General features: G+C 45.7%; 2 non-coding genes across 2 annotated transcripts; one reads left to right on the top strand and one right to left on the bottom strand.

Annotated features, from left to right (window-relative positions):
* Window positions 1-10554: 10554 nt before the first annotated feature.
* On the bottom strand, window positions 10555-10646 carry trnar-ucg (transfer RNA arginine (anticodon UCG)). The gene is given in 2 exon segments: window positions 10555-10590; window positions 10610-10646. It is a non-coding gene; the product is annotated as a tRNA-Arg (tRNA).
* Window positions 10647-11356: 710 nt separating this feature from the next.
* Window positions 11357-11438, top strand: trnas-gcu (transfer RNA serine (anticodon GCU)). Its single transcript has one exon. It is a non-coding gene; the product is annotated as a tRNA-Ser (tRNA).
* Window positions 11439-16442: the final 5004 nt, after the last annotated feature.

Genomic DNA, 16442 nt, shown 5'->3' with positions numbered 1-16442 from the left:
ATCACGCCAGCAGCACTGAGCGTTTGTATTGCTACCTGCCTGAACTGTATGAAGTCAGCAATCTTCCGGCGATTCTGCAATTCCCGGATGACCAGGCATATGAAAGTTTGATTTCACGACTTTTTTTGCCAAACCTGTTAATTGTAAAACGGCTTTATTTGAAAACTCCGCTGAATTGTCATTAGACGCGGGCTTTATCTACACAGATGGCCATTTAATGTAAACACATACTTCATTCCACTCCTCAGCTCTTCTCTGAATTTCCTCTGTGTCAGTGTATAGATACAAGTATTGGTGCACATGCTGAGTACTTGCATCATGAACCCAAATTGCTGTAGGATGTATACCGGGGAACTCAAATATCTGTCCTCGTAAAAGTAGTTTTGCGCTTGCCATTTTAGAGAACGGGCTACATGGGGAATCCAAAATAATATGAAATTAGCTGATATAGAAAACAGCAAAATCATCGATTTTCTGCGTTTTCCCACCTCGGCATCTTTCTGATTGTCGCTGCTATGCCGAAGCCTTCTGCGGACTCTATTTGCCACAACGATATGTCTTACGGTTAACCCGTTAAACACCAGGATTAATCCGATTGGTATCAATGGTGTTAAAATGCTCTGCAGTAATGTATATCCTCTCCACACGGGTGAAGTAACGTATTCATATGTGCCGGTGCACCGCCACGGCGTGTTGTCAATGATGACGTAAGGTTGAAGGGCAAAGTAAAACGGAACACATTTCCCGCAGCTCACTATAACCACCGTCATCATAACCCCCGTTGCTGTTCTCTCGGTGCAGTATCGCTCCCGCAGCTTTCGGCAACATATTGCGATAAAGCGATCGAAGGTAAAACTGACCGTGAACCAAACAGAACAGTCCCGCGTCACAGCCGCAAATACAAGTGTCAGAGCGCATACAGGAGTGATGAGCAGGGATCTCCAATAAATATAGATATTGTTGGTCTGTTCCACTAAAGCAGAAACGATAACCTCCATCAGATCCGCTGTTGCCATTCCAACCAGGTAACGGGTGATGCATTTGGAGAGTCCGCATTTTCCCCGAGATAGGATCACAATCGCCGTTAAATTAACTGCAAGAAATTTGGAAACAAAATAGAAATATGGTCAGCTCCCTGAAAGCCTCCATTCTACCGATGCTATGCAGTGTATGGTCTGTTTGGAAGTCGAAAGCGGAAATCCAGTGTGTGCGGTCTCGGTCGCTGCACTCAGGCTGGAGGACAATGACGGAAGTGAGTGTCAGTGGATTGGCGACCTTCCCACAGTTTAGAGCGAGGCACCCGAGTTCCAGGACTCACGTACCGGTGAGCAGTCGATCGCTCCTGTAAACAACACCATTTCCATTAATAGAGGTGAAAGAACAGACGGGATTATTTGTAGCGGTTACAACATGGAATCAAGGAGTTATAAAGCAAGAGTTCTCATTTACTGACTTACAGAACAGACCTACGTGTGGAAAATACACTGGTCCGTCATTTAAATCAGCTGCTACGTCTGTATAAGATAGAACTGACTGCACTGATAGAGACCCGGACCTAGAAAAGTAGAGACCAGCATCACTTCAGAAAGCCTAGCGAGGTGAAATTATGAAACAGTGACAATATCGGCACCAACTTAATTGACAAAAGTTGAAGAAAACACTGCGGTCAACGTATGGACAATGAAAATAAAACTATTAGATGCCTGAATCCTCCATTCCGGAAACATTTTTCAGCCGACGGTAACATCTGTGCTTAGTAACAGTGCGGATACCGCAGCAGAGAAACGACCGCACCATAAATAAAGTGACCAGCTCCGGCATCTTACCGGGGACACCAACCGCTACAATTGTGGGATAGAAAATGGCTGCGATGTAGTAAATTGCCGGATATCCCATATTCTGTCAGAAGCAGCGTTCAGTTGTACAGAGCGTTTCAGCTGCTCAGATGGACTGGTAATCGGTTTCCTAGACTTTTATTCAGTTTAAAGCAATTCCACTGAGGCAATTTGCGTGGCTATTACGCCAGGGACATTAGTGATAACGAACTGCACTAACAATTACGTAAACAATTTTAATCACTCTGTACCTGTGTCATGAATCTGACTCACCAAGGGATACTGCAATATTTTCACTTTTCAAAAAATGATGTGAATTTTCCATGTTTTTTTCCATGATACCTTGCTTCAGCTATTTAAATTGGATATTTTTATACCAGCGTTATTCTTAAAGTAGGCATTCATCTTGAAATCGATTTATTTTGTAACATTTGACGGAGCACATTCGCTTCTGAAATTGAGGGAAGGAGTTTGTTCTGGCGGGTGAAATCGTGAATACTTCATTATTAAAGGGGAACATTCGTTCATTATTTTCTTTCGTTCGTTCCAGTCATTCCGGGGGTGAGTGTCGGAAATCACAGTGACAGCTGACGTGTTACAATGACATGCACTGCACTTATCTTCTTCGAAACTATTTAAAAGATCCACAGCGATATTCCAGAGATCTGTGATCAAAAAGGGAGCCTGTCTTCGGGAGATTAGCGAGGGCTGTGGATAGTTTGAAGAACAATGTTTTCCAGCGCACACATGGGCCGTTTGGCAGGAACCGTGCCAGTGAATGACTTGACCACCCCGCACCCGTGACGTGTGATACAGTCCATGTAACTTTGAATATATTCGCAAACCTGCGACAATTCCACCGCTATTTCTCCATCCATTCTCTGTCTGAAACAAAGTAGCAAGTAAAACCTCGGAACTATCCGCAGGTTCCCAGGCTGTGCTATTATTTGCCACGAAGTTGTATTTTTTTCCTCCTGATTTACTGTCAGGTATACTGTCTTTCGACAATCACTATGAGTATGTGCAGAACAGCGGATGTGTTCAAGCTCACCTGTCAATCACACTTCCTTCTGCTCCTGCAGTGCACCGCTTCGTGCCGATTGTTGTTCTCGTACCGATGAACGGGCCTCGGCTTATTGGAGAGAGTCTCACCACTCTGTTTCCATTGTGGAACTCGTACTAACGTCCGGCCCTCGGTTGACTGGAGAAGTATCACCTCTGCCTTCAAATTCATCCCTCCAAAGTGAGTCACTCTGTAACGTTCTGGGTTGAACTCCATCTGTAACTTCTCAGCTCTGCTTTGCGTCCTGTCACTGTCCTGTTGTAATCTCCACAAATGTGTAACCTGCAGGAAACTGCGAGGCAAGTTGGAAGCTCAACGTATAGCGGACCTCCCACCAGAACGCCTTGAAGCCTGCCCTCCTTTTACATATGTGGGACTCGATGTATTTTGTCCCTAGTCTATCACTACTAGACGCACCAGAGGAGGACAAGCAGAGAGCAAGCGGTGAGCCATCATGTTCAGCTGCATGAGTTCAAGAGCGGTACACATTGAGGTCGTCGAATCTTTGGATACATCCAGCTGCATTAATGCTCTCAGGCGCTTCTTTGCGCTATGAGGCCCTGCAAAACAGTTAAGGTCTGATTGCGGCACGAACTTTGTTGGAGCGTCTAAGGAGCTGGGGATGGACAAAACGGTGCTAAAGTACCTCAGTCAGCAGTGATGCAACTGGGAGTTTAACACACCACACGCCTCTCACATGGGAGGCGCATGGGAGCGGATGATTGGTATCGCCAGCAGAATTCTTGATTCAAAGTTTCTGCAGCAACGCACCCGACTGACCCACGAGGTACTGTGCACACCAATGGCAGAGGTCACAGCCATTATAAATGCACGACCACTCCTACCTGTGTCTTCTGACCCGGAAAACCCCTTCATACTCTCGCCATCAATGCTCCTTACGCAGAAGGCAGGAGCTCCCCCTCAACCTGGGGACTTCTCTGATAAGGATTTGTACACAAAGCAATGGAGACAGGTTCAGGTTCTTGCAAATCGTTTCTGGTCTAGTTGGAGACATGAATATCCACCTTTGTTGCAACACAGACAAAAGTGGACAGAACCCTGCAGGAATCTTCAAGTTGGAGATTTAGTCCTGCTCAGGGAAAAGCAAATCGCCCGCAACTGCTGGCCAATGGCCAGAATCACTGCCACATTCCCTAGTAGGGATGGACATGTCAGGAAGGTTGAGTGGAAAACTTCTGACCAAGGTGATGTGATAACTTACCAAAGGCCAGTTGCAGAAGTCATTCTACGTCTACCTAAGGACTGATTTAGAGACTGAAGTTTTGTATTATGTTCATAGTGACCTTATGAAGGCCAGGCGGGGAGTGTCTTGCCTTTAAGGCATTTGTTTAGTTTATCATATTTTCGCTTTAATAATTCGTTTGTAATCGTTTTCTAGTTAAAGTTAAGGTTGTTTAAAGTAAATTCGTTGTCTGTGATATATCGCGGTATGCGATGACGTCACACCCGGTTTCGCCGCGTCTTGTGGGAAAATATCGGTTTGGAGAAACGGGAAGGAGGGGGCTTATGTGTGCAGGATCAGCGCGAGAAAAGTTTTTTTTTCTACGCACTAGAAACATCAGAGAAGCAAAGCCGTAAGTTAATAAGATAATCGATATGTTGAATTAAAAATGTTAATGCTGATTCTGTTAAAAGTAATAACGGTCGATAAAGTTTATGTTTTTTGTTATTTAAAGAGTTGCGGATAGCTTGTGTTGATGTATTTAAAGTCAGTCGATGGCGTAGGTAGATTCTGACTGTATGTTGCTCTTTAATGTAATATAGTTGTTGTAGTTTCACTTTTGCAAGTATTAATGATGTAAATGTGATGACAAGAAGGAAACAAATACTGTATATATTTTGTATTGTTTTATCAACAGTTTTCACCATACGTTAATATGGAAGAGTGTACAGTAAACGGTTAATCTTACTGGGACCGCCTCATTGACTGGTTTATACTTGGTGTTTAGTTCCGAGTTATTTTACACCTGTGCGAGAACACTACATAATGAATAAATGTGATAAATATTGCCACGAATCTACTGCACAGCACTTTGCAGATCTCTTGTTCACCCAGTGCTTCAGGTTAAGGAACAGTCTGGACTCTGAATGAATCAGTGGGTAACATTGGTTCTCCAGTGTCTTTATAAAGATTGTGACATTCAGATTCTCTTCTGAGTCCTGGGTCATTTTTGTCTCTGTCTATCGCCTCGAAGCAATTCAGAAGTCGGCTCTCCGATTCCCGCGACATTGTTGCCGATACATCTGGTGTCTTGTTCCTCACCCTCCGCCGGGATGGAGGTAGGAGAAAGAAAATCAGACGTTCAGAATGCCCGAAATATGGTATGGGGGTGGAATGGTAGGCTTTCCTGATCGTGCTCCAACAGTGGTCGAGAGTGCGGGAGCCCCTGGTACTGTGGATGACGTGCTGATGACAAATAAGCCTAGATTTCTTTAAATAAGCCTGATAGAAACCCGCGCAATGATTTGAAAGTCCTCAGGGTAGGCAGTTCCTTGTTTGCTGGTCGCGGCACTCAGTACATGGTATGCTTGCTTAACATCTCCTCTGGCGGTATGTGAAGTGCCGTCCGGATCAATGAGGAGAACCTCTCGGTAAGCAGCACCGACAGAACTCAATCATTGGATGTTGTGATTGGGGGAACAAGGGTGCGGCAAGACCGCTATGTACGGAGAGCATGAAGAGTTAGTCATGAAACAACACCGCCGTTCCACCGCCCCCCACCCCCAGCACCACAATACCTTCTTATCTTCTCCGAACGGTGGACTGAGAATCCTTCCGGTTGTTCCACCGAACTGAGCCATGTCTTCATGAAACAGAGAAGACAGCAATCCCTCATTTCCTTCCGAAACTGCAATGTTGCGCTGACGTAATGCATCTTGTTTTCAGGTCATTGGCCTTTGGCTAAGAAGATGCCCGGTAAAGGATGCTTCATAGCCCGGCAATTTAGTCTGGCTTGAAGTCTTCCGAACCGACCTCTTTTCCGGCAATGGTAATGGCTGACCTTCGCTGATCGCTGAAAGGTGCCGCACCTGCATTCCCGAGAGTCAAGTCCATCTGGTCCTTCAGCAGCTCGTTAAACTGCCGATTAGTTTAGACAGATCAACAGTACGTTTCTTAAAGGGAAATTAGGGGTTTCAAATTGCAGCCACAGTGTTTCAGCAGAAATACATCGAGACATTTTGCGAGCTGTTGGCATTACGTCGCGTGAATCGCCAGTGCCATCGTGGATCTTTGGATTTATAAACAAATCTCAAAATTCCTAAAGCCGTATCAATAATGTAGACATCCCTCTCTTACTTTTGCCTACAAAATGCATCACCTCGCACATCATGGTTAAATACGATGTGTCTTTGATCTGTACAGCAAATGGAACAACGATGTATAAAATGCAGGCCATTGAGAATAACAGCGTTGGTGGAAGAGTTACAGGAGGGGAAGCGGGTGTTGGGATCTGACATCATTTAAACAGGCAGAGGCTAATTTGAGGTAATCAGGTGGTTCCTAAATTTGTAAATGACATCAGTATCGGTGGTGTCTTGGACAATGAAGCGGATAGACCAACTTAGAAACTGTTCAAGGATTGGCAGGTGGAATTTAATTTGACAAAATATAGCACTTTGTAAAGTTAAGGCAGGGCAATTCTTGCATAATAAATGGCAGGACTCTGGGAATTTTGCAGAATTAGATGAACCAAGCCGAAGGATGCACATTCGCTGAAACCGGTTACACACGTAGAAAAGGCACAGGAAGGATGCCATGAGACTGGAAACATACCGGGAACGTTTCGTGAGAATATTTCTTTGAACACTCGATTATTAGTTTGTGTAAGCTGAGAGATTTCTCCTTGCAGCATAGGACGCCGAGGGGTGACATTCACGACAGTCACATATAGGCGTCAATATGTTTGTTGTGATGCGTCTAGTGTGATAATATTGTGGGTAGTGTTTGTGGCTCTCACTTTCGGCGAGGAGAAAAGGAGAGCTGAACGTGTAATTCTCTCCCTGCCAGCGCACAGCCTCTCCGACAGAAAGCCTCATGCAGTGTCTACTCGCTGGCGATACAGGCAAACTGAATTACTTTTGGACGCAGGCTGAACTAGAAAGGGCAGGGAGGACGTCTGGCTCCTGCACACGTAGCTGGCAGGACCACCGGTGCGTGGACGCGTCCTGGTGCTCGTGTACAGATCCCTATGGGCAGCCTCGGGAGAGACGAACGCTATGGGAGTAGCACGGTCAGCAGATCCGGAATGGAGCTCCTTACCGGCTGAACGTCACAGAGCGCCCTTCCGGCAATATCCCCTCACGCTTATCTGGGTTGAACTCCATTTGCCACTTCTCAGCCCAGTTTTGCATCCTATCAATGTCCCATTGTAACCTCCGACAGCCCCCCACACTATCCACATCACACCCAACCTTTGTGTCATCATCAAATTTACTAACCCACCCCTCCACTTCCTCATCCAGGTCATTTATAAAAATCGCAAAGACTTGGGGTCCCAGAACAGATCCCTGAGGCACTCCACTGGTCACCGGCCTCCATGAAAAATATGACCCTTCTACAACCACTCTTTGTCTTCTGTGGGCACGCCTGCTCTGGATCCACAAAGCAATGCCCCTTTGGATCCCATGTCTCCTTACTTTCTCAATAAGCCGTGCACGGTGTACCTTATCAAATGCCTTGCTGAAATCCATATACACTACATCTACTGCTCTACCTTCATCGATGTGTTCAGTCACATCCTCAAAAAAATCATTCAGGCTTGTAAGGCACGACCTGCCTTTCACAAAGCCATGCTGACTATTCCTAATCATATTATGCCTTTCCAAATGTCAATAAATACTGCCTCTCAGGATCTTTTCCATCAGCTTACCAACTACTGAAGTGAGCCTCACTGGTCTACAATTTCCTGGGCTATTTCTACTCCCATTCTTGAATAAGGGAAGAACATCTGGCAACCCTCCAATCCTCCGGAACCTCTCCTGTCCCCATTGAAGATGCAATGGGGACGGTATGATCCCGAAATTAAAGGGATTACGTGTGAGAAGCGTTTGATTAAATGTGGGTGCATATTATTGACAACTATAGAATAGATAGATAGATAGATAGATAGATAGATAGATACTTTATTCATCCCCATGGGGAAATTCAACATTTTTTCCAATGTCCCATACACTTGTTGTAGCAAAAACTCATTACATACAATACTTAACTCAGTAATAATATGATATGCATCTAAATCACTAACTCAAAAAGCATTAATAATAGCTTTAAAAAAGTTCAAGTCCTGGCAGTTGAATTGTAAAGCCTAATGGCATTGGGGAGTATTGACCTCTTCATCCTGTCTGAGGAGCATTGCATCGATAGTAACCTGTCGCTGAAACTGCTTCTCTGTCTCTGGATGGTGCTATGTAGAGGATGTTCAGGGTTTTCCATAATTGACCGTAGCCTACTCAGCGCCCTTCGCTCAGCTACCGATGTTAAACTCTCCAGTACTTTGCCCACGACAGAGCCCGCCTTCCTTATCAGCTTATTAAGACGTGAGGCGTCCTTCTTCTTAATGCTTCCTCCCCAACACGCCACCACAAAGAATATTGAAAGACTGCGAGAGTATGGATGTGCTGTGAATAATTCACATAGTGGAGGGAGTCTAGGACCAGACGGCACTTCCTCAGAATACAAGGGAGCCCCTTTAGAAGAAAGATGAGGATAAAATTCTGCCATCTCGGGAACTCATTGCTATGGAAGGCTGTAAAGGCGGAACAATTGGGTTTTTTATATAGCAAAAGTTTCTGATCAAAGCTCACAGGCAGAAGGCGGGAAAATTGGGGTTGAGGGGAATAATAAAGCAGCACAAGCAACAACAAAGGCATCAATAGCCGCCCCCCCCCCCCCCAACGTTTCAGCAAAAATCATCAGCGCCCACCACCCACCATGTAAGCAATGGCAAAGTCCCTAAAGATAGATGTGTTCAATAGTGGGAGAGCTTTACCGGACATGTACTGGGCCGAACCCACCACATTCTGTAGGAGCTTACGTTCATTGACATTGATGTTCCCATACCGAGCCATGAGGCAGCCAGTCGATACACTCGATATCACATTTACAGAAATGTGTCAAGGTTCCAGATGTCCTGCCGATCTCCACAAACTCCTACGAAACCAGAGGCGCCGCCGATCTTACTTCGCATTTGCACTTGTGATGGGTCCAGGGCGAACCCTGTGAAATAGGAACACCCGGGGATTTAAAGTTGCTCACCCGCACTGATTCTCCGATGAGGACTGGCTCGTGGACCTCTGGTTTCTTCTCCCTTTGCTTTGCTTGCATTGAGTGGGACGTTCACGGGCGGGGTAGAAGCTGGAGACGAAGTGGTTGACGTTGTCGAGCTCAGTGTGAATGCAGGAAGCGGCAGCAATAGCGCTGGGAGCGCTGGGGTAAGTTACCGGGGAAGGTGCGGTACATTGGTTTGGTAGATTGATTTACTTAGGCAACGAAAAGGGAGACATATATGGGACACATGCGGGTGTCCATGGCTACCCATTGAATTTTGAGTAAGCGGGAGGAGCCGAAGGAGAAACTGTTCAGGTGAGGACCGGTTCTGCCAGACGGAGGGTGGTGATGATAGAGGGAAAATGGTTGGTTGTTTCCTTTAGAAATGTGGAGAGTTTTAAGGCCCTCTTGATGAGGGACTGGAAATCCATGGAGAAAATGCGAAGGTCGGAGCCAGGGAATCGAAAGTTTGTGAGTTGATCGAGAGCACAGGAAGCATCGCGAATGTAGGTGGGAAGGGGCTGAATTATGGAGCATAGTTTGGACTGGAGCTGTAAGAACACAGGATAGTGGGGCAGGTTCTGGCAGAGACAATGGGGCTAACCGGACATTTAGGCTTATGAATGAGTAGGAGGTAGAAGCGGACAGTTCAGGGCAATGGAAACACGAGTTATCCACAGTGAATGGAGGTTCTCTGGAGTTGATGATGTCAGTGATAATGCCGGATGCAGTTCTCTGATGATCCGGAGTCGGGATTCTTCGAGGTGTAGGCATCATGATGTGTGTGAAAGTTACCGCCTAGTCTCAGCCAGGTGGAGGTCAGTCCGTCACTCTACAACAGCAGCAGGTTGGATGGTAACTTTGGGACCGGTGCTGAGAGATTAGAGGGCAGTAAATTCAGTGGGGGTAAGGTTCGAGAAGCGGTGAGGATTCCTGATGTTGAGGCGGTTGATGTCTGCTCGGGAATTAGTGATGAAGACTTCCCACAGCAGGCAGATAACCAGCGTGCTGTGTCCGAGAGGAGGAGGGTTGTAACCGGAAGAAATCACCCTTAGTGCTGGGTGGTGAATTCTTGCCGATAGGATCTGCTCGGAGACGGAGCTGAATGTGAAATAAACTTCACCTTCCCAGCAGCAGCTCCTCCTGAAGGTCTGAGAAGCTCCAGCAAATTGTTTATGAAAGTGTCTGCAGAAATACTACACAGACTAGACACGTAATATTATATGTTGCGTACAACGAAGACGAGGCATTACGTTTTCCCCGGGGGTGGAGTACTCCGATTAATTCCCACACGGAATCGAGACAACCATCTCAAGTGCGATGGGAGTGAGAGACGGAATGGAACCGAATCCGCCAGTTTGACAAAACGGCCGGGGCAGGACTCGAACCTGCAATCTTCTGATGACTTCCACCAGTCAAGCACCGAAATCAGACGCCTTATCCATTAGGCCACACGGCCGTATTCTGTGAGCAAGGCCAAGGGGGAAATGGGGAACATGCTGACTGCTGCAAAGAGTTTCCACCTGTAAAATGATTTCTTGACCGAGCTAAAAGTACTCGCCTGCAGTGATTTCATCCCAGGTGAGCATTCGACCACTGTTGTGTCAATATCTCTCCATGCATTCCTGCTTTGGGCTGTTCAATATTCCATTTCTGTCACACAGAAAGGAATTGTCAAAGGCACACACCACTGTCTTTTGCAGCGGCGTTATATTCTGAGATTGGAATCAGTGACAATGGTCCACCACATTCAATACATTATTGACAGGGAACCCGATTTCTTTATAGTTATTTCAGCCGTTGGTTTGGTATTCCAGAACCAGGCGGTCATGTGTTTGTGTCGGTTCAGCGTTAGGGTGTTCGGATCTGCGGCTGCGCAGATGCGGACGTTGCCTTCAGCGCGTTCTAATGCGGTTGTTATCGGGTTATTGCATTTGCCCAATACACGGAATATCGTCATTCTTGAACCAGATGGCAAATTCCTGTAATATCTGTTTACATTAAATCGAACAATATGATAACAAAGCTATTGAAAATGTATTTCCATGTTTCCTGTGGTTGGCAGATATTTCTCTAAACTGTCCTTATCCACTTCCATGAATTCTGGAAAGTACGGCGAGCAAAGCAATTCGGCAGAGAATCTGAACATAAATGTGTGGACCTTAAGCAGACGAGGTGGCCGAGAGGTTAAGGCGATGGACTGCTAATCCATTGTGCTCTGCACGCGTGGGTTCGAATCCCATCCTCGTCGTCCCGATATTTATCGGGGGGGGGGGGGGGGGGGGGGGACCACCTTTAACACTGTCACTTTAAAAGATCCAGATTTTGTCACAGGGACACCAGACGGTTTGTTACGCGAATCATGAAAAGCAATATTCATCATTAATTTCTCACCAAATTTGGCCACGATACCACAAGATATAGGAGCAAAATTGGGCTATTCGGCTCACCGATCTCCACCATTCCATCACGGCTGAGGCCTCGCCTTGGGTATTGTGAACAGTTTTGGGTCCCTCAGTTTAAAAAATATGCGCTAGCATTGGAGAGAGTCTAGAGGACTTTCACAAGGATGATTGATGTCTCTGGGACTGTACTCGCCGGAATTTAGAAGGATGAGAGGGGAATCTCATTGAAACTATTCGAATATTGGAAGGACTAGACAGAGTAGATGTGGAAATGGGGATTCCCATGGTGGGAGAATCTAGGACAGGAGGGCACAGCGTCAGGATAGAGGGGTGCCCTTTCAAAACAGAGTTGGAGAGAAATCTCGTTAGACAAAGGGTAGTGAATTTGTGAAATTCATTGCCACATCCAGTTGTGGAGGCCAGGTCGTTGGGTGTATTTAAGGCAGAGATTGATAAGTTTTTAATTGGACATAACACCAAAGGTTACGGGGAGAGGGCTGGGAACTGGAGTTCATGAGAATAGAGAAAAAAAAAGGATCAGCCACGATTGAATGGCGGAGCAGACTCGATGGACCAGATGGCCTAATTCTGCTCCTATGTCTTATGGTCTTCTGGTCATACATATCACTCCTCTCAACTCCATTCCCCTGCCTTCTCCTCGACACAGCTGACTCCCTTACTACCTATCCACTTCTTCAACCTCCACTTTAAATATACCCAATTACTTGCCCTTCACGGCTTTCCGTGGCAATAAGTTCCACAAATCCATAACTTTCTGGCTACAGAATTTGCTTGTCCCTTTTCTAATTGGATGCCCTTATTTGAGTTTGTGCCTGCTGGCCATCGCGTCTAGCACTACATGAAAATCCTCTCCATGTCCATTCTAATTCAGCCTGATAATATTCGATTGATTTCAATGAGATCCCGGTCACATTCTTCCACATTCCAGCGACCAAGGCCCAGCGTCCTAAAATAATCTTCATATATAACTCTTCCCTTCCTGGCATCAATCACGTGACCGCCCTCTGGACTCCGACCTTTGCCGGCACATCCGGTTTAGATAAGGGACCCAAACTGTTCACCATATTCCAACTGCGGTCTCACCGAAACCTAACAAAGGTTCAGCATTACACATTTGTTTTTTATTTTCTATTTCTCTGGAAATAAATGCCGACATTGCATTTACCTTCCTCACTGCTGTCTCAAACTGGCAATGAAACTTTAGAGAATCCGCACTGGGTCTCCGAACTCATGTCACATCTCTTCTTTGCTGATTTGTCCCGATTAGAAAGTAGTCTTCGCCTTGATTACTTCGCGCTCAGTGCATTTCCATACAATTCCCTGCGGTATAGCCCATCTGCCACTTCATTGCCCGTCTCGTCATCTGCCCAAGGTCTTCCGCACACTTTCCGCTTTCCCAAGACCACCGACCTTTCAACCGATATTTGGATTTTCCTCAGAGTTTGCCGCAAAACCACCAATTACGTCATCCCGATTACTGACATATACTGTGAAAAGGTGCAGCCCTAATACCGACTAGTAACCGATAGCCAAGTCCTCTTTATTCTCACTGTTTGCCTCCACCCGGTCAGCCATTCGTCTATCTATGGCGGTATCTCTGCTGTATTATGAGGGGCGTTTATCTTTTGTTTATCAGACGTGTGCGCTGCGCTTTGTCAACGTGTACTGAATTTCCAGTAAGCAAAATTTAGTGTCTTTCCTTTGTTTATTCTGCCTGTTATTTCCTCAATGAATTCCAAACAATTTGTCAGGCTAGATTGCTCCTTGAGGAAATCGTGCTGATCGGGACAAGTCTGCACATGCAGGTTAGTGATTGAAAATGTGAGGGAAGAAGCATCAAGTGGAGAATATTACACAGAAGTGAAATTCAAAGGGATTGAGATGTCCTTGCGTATGAGATATAGAAAAGTTAGTATGATGGTGCATCAAACTGTTAACGCAACAAATAACACTGTGATATTTATTACAACAAGGCTGGAGTTTAGAAATACAACGGTGTAGAGTATTAACACAGCCACACCTCGACTACTATGTACGGTTCTGAATTCCCTATTTAAGAGAGAATACGTTCACGTTGACTGTCCAGAACCTATCACCTCAGCGAATTCCTCAATCAAAGGTGTGCTCTTATCACGAAAGGCTAAAGATTACAGAGTGAGGGGTGACCTATTTGAACCAGACAGAACCTGAGAGGACACAGCCGGGTAGATGTTGAGAGGGAGGCAGAGAAACACACAGCACGAAAATAGGCTCTTCAACCTATTAACTCTTTGCCAGCCATCCAGGTCTATTTTAAAACTAAATATGCCCCAGCCCTTCATATTCCCCTTACATTCCCACTTGTTCTCATGCACAGTCTGCCGCTCACCTGCATTTAAAGCGACACATAAAACAAACCGATATCTCACACATATTTGGGATGTTGGAGGAAACTGGAACATCCGGGTTAAATATCTGTGAACACGAGGATTCCGTGTAATCTCCACTTAACCCACCCAAGGGATATGTATCCACTTGCAATAGAGCTTTCAACAAGCAGACATAATGGGGCCGATTGACAACTGAGGTATATCGCAATTTCCTCTCATGGAAAAGAGTGAATATCTAGAATTCTCTACCTTAGAGGTTTGCTGAGATTGGATCACTGGCTGTACATAATAAGGAAGGGGATACATTTTCAAAGACTGGTGATTTAGAACAATGGGGGCCTGGAACAGGAGAGAAGTTGAGAGATGGTAAAGATCCATGGATAGTATCGACTGTTAGGACTGGCTTGAGGGGCTGAATCGCCGACAGCTGCACCTGTTTTATTATGTTCCTGTCTAAAGTGAAAGAGGGATCCCGGGTGGTAAACTCGTAACACAGGGACTTGGAGGGAAGGGTTGGAGGATTTACCTTCAGGACGATAAAGTGAACGGGGCTGGGCAGCAGCAATATCCAAGAGGGAATTCACGCCTTCCCCAGCCCTTCGTCCCTCTTTCACCTCAGTCTCATTTATATTGGTTGTTCAAAGGCTTGGGGAAGAGGCTGGACACAAAATATTCACCGTCCATTCCCCCGCACACAGTAGTTGCCTGACACGCTGACATATTGCATCAATATGTTATTTTTGATCCAGGTTTCCGTATCTGGAGTGTCTCGTGTCTCCATGGTGTTCAGTGTTCTTGTAACTTGTCACCAGATGTTGTCTCTGTCTTTCCCATGCTGACGCCATCTTTCTCAGTCTGACAACTACCTGTAACAAACACTACATCGGTAAGTACTGCTGCCGCAAAACAAATACTTTCACCACAGACATGTCAGTGACAATATATCTGATTCTGATTGGGAAATGACCTGTGAAAAGTACAATGTACAACAGGCAGCAAGAAATTCAAAATGCATGAAGAAAGATCTTAAGGAACTGTAGCAATGGGCTGCGTCCTGGGGAAGGAATTTATAATCAATTTGAATTAATGTAATCACGCAAGTACAGCCCATTCAAACAAAGCAGAACCAGCCTGTGTGTGTGATCTGCACCAGCTCCTTTAACCACGCCCCTTTCAAGTGGCCGTCATATTATCTCTTCCCATCTCTCCTTATGGAATTACGCAGCCACCCTTTGAATAAGTATTGAGCTGAATTTTGAGGAACTATCTCCACGTGTAAAGAAGGCCCACGACAGCTGCAGATACCAGCTGAGTTCCTAGGAATATAATGGCAACATTCCCCTGTGGAAAATGACCGTGCACAGGACAAACTCCCCCACATCAGCAGAGTGTCCATGTTGGACTCTGGGATGTGCGTACAGGAATATAATAGATATTGAGGGAGCGCGGGCATACATACGCAGGATCAAACCCCATACTGTAATGTTGAACCCAGTGTGTGATGTGCTCTCACCCACGACCATTTCCACCCGTACAATGGCCCATCATCATCAGGCCTCTCTTTTTCTCACAATCTTCCTCAGTACCTGAAACCAGAGAGTTTTGCTCACTCTGTTGTTTTGAATGAACTGATTAGACTGGACGTAGTGTAGAAAGGTTTTATGAGGATGTTACTTGGTCTCGAGGGTCAGAATTATGAATTTGGCCAGGCTGAGTGTTTATGCCTTTGAAAGTAGACGAATGGGGATGAAAGCTATTGGAATGTTGCGTAGGTGTGTCCAAAATGAGTGGCGCAGGTTCAGGCTGAGCGGGCAAAGATTTAGAAGGCGCTGAGCATCAGGAATGAGGCCAGGGAACGTGGCTGAGGCAGATTCACTGGGATCATTGAAGAGGCGCTTCGGTCGGTACATGGGCGATGTTTTATGTATCGAAATTAAAATGCAAAGGGCGAAACTGAAGCCGAATTGATTGTTATAATTAGCACAAGAGCATGGATGAACAGTTACAACGCGCGAAGTTTCTGTGAGGTACATCCCACCTCACCTGGAAGGACTGTTTAAGGCCCTGAGGGAGGAGGTGTAGGGGCAGGTGTAGCACTTGCTCCGCTTGCAAGCATAAGCGCCAGGAGGGCGATCGATGGGGAGGGTCGAATGGACAAAGGAGTCCCGCGGAGAACAGAAAGTGGCTGGGGAGTGGGAACCGTGAATTGAAGATGCACATGGTGGGATTCCGTTGGAGATGGTCATAAGAGGAGAGGAATGGAGTGATTAAATATGAAGGGTATCTCGCCAATATTATCAACAATCATACAGCTTTTTTTCGGTTTCATATATATATATATATATATATATATATATATAGTAAAAACACATGGGAGTGTAAACATTGCTGGGAAATAGCGCTGTGGAGATAATAACTGGATTCAAGGGAATGGCGGACGAACTGAACAAGTATTTTGCA

Source organism: Hemitrygon akajei, unplaced genomic scaffold, assembly GCF_048418815.1.
Source record: "Hemitrygon akajei unplaced genomic scaffold, sHemAka1.3 Scf000120, whole genome shotgun sequence".
NCBI classification, from domain to species: domain Eukaryota; kingdom Metazoa; phylum Chordata; class Chondrichthyes; order Myliobatiformes; family Dasyatidae; genus Hemitrygon; species Hemitrygon akajei.
The sequence above is the reverse complement of the archived record's forward strand: the minus strand, read 5'-3'. Positions and strand labels throughout refer to the sequence as shown.